Below are 871 nucleotides of genomic sequence, written 5' to 3'. Positions count from 1 at the left end.
TGAGGACATCCACAGAAGATGGCTTCGCCTTCTTTGGCTGGTGTTTGTTCCCCGAGGGTGAGGCCGGAGGCGTACGTCTAGAACCAACAGCAGAAGATTTCACAAGCGACTGCAGTTGTTCAAATGGCAAATCAACCCAATGCGTAGCTAGTGATAGAATCCGCGCATCAGCATCGTATTTCAGACACAAAGACGGAAGCTTCGGACGTCTGCAAGACTTCGCTTTAACAGGTTCAAGACCCAACTCCAGTGCAAGAGCCTGGAGATGTTCTTCATCTGCATCGCAAAAAACTCACCGGTGTGACCATCCTGAGCAAACTTCTCGCGTTCGTCTTGAGGCAGCTGAGCGTGCTGCCGAACGTCGACAATGCGGGAGAGGAAAGACTTACCCTTCGCCTTGCCCGTGTAGACGAACTCGCCTGTGAGCAACAAACACTTGAGCTCTGCACTGCGAACTACCTTGCCATACGGGCTCGTGCCCGGCACTGGGTTCATGCGCAGCGATGACAAACGTGATTCCCGGTACAATTTCAGGGCTGCGCTCGGCCAAGATATGCCAGGGCCGCTCGGATACCTAGCCAAGTTTCGTAAGGATTAGTTCGAAAAGGTGGTACAGACGCGCCAATCTGTTGCAAGCGCGAACGCGACACCCCCGCCCAAGAGCTTTCCATGAACTGCTCCGAATTTAGACACACAGAGTCGACGGATGTCTGTGGTGACGCGCGCACTTCTCCAGAGCGAAGAGATAAAAGTTTCTTTCTATACCTAGAACTTGCCATGCGCCATCTGTGCGAGGTTTCCGCCGGTGCAAAAATAAGCTCCGGCGCCCTGAAATAGCATGGATCAGCTCTCTGCATAGCAGGCTATTCTC

Source organism: Aureococcus anophagefferens, assembly GCF_000186865.1.
Source record: "Aureococcus anophagefferens unplaced genomic scaffold AURANscaffold_37, whole genome shotgun sequence".
Taxonomy (NCBI): Eukaryota; class Pelagophyceae; order Pelagomonadales; family Pelagomonadaceae; genus Aureococcus; species Aureococcus anophagefferens.
This window is presented reverse-complemented; position numbering follows the sequence as displayed.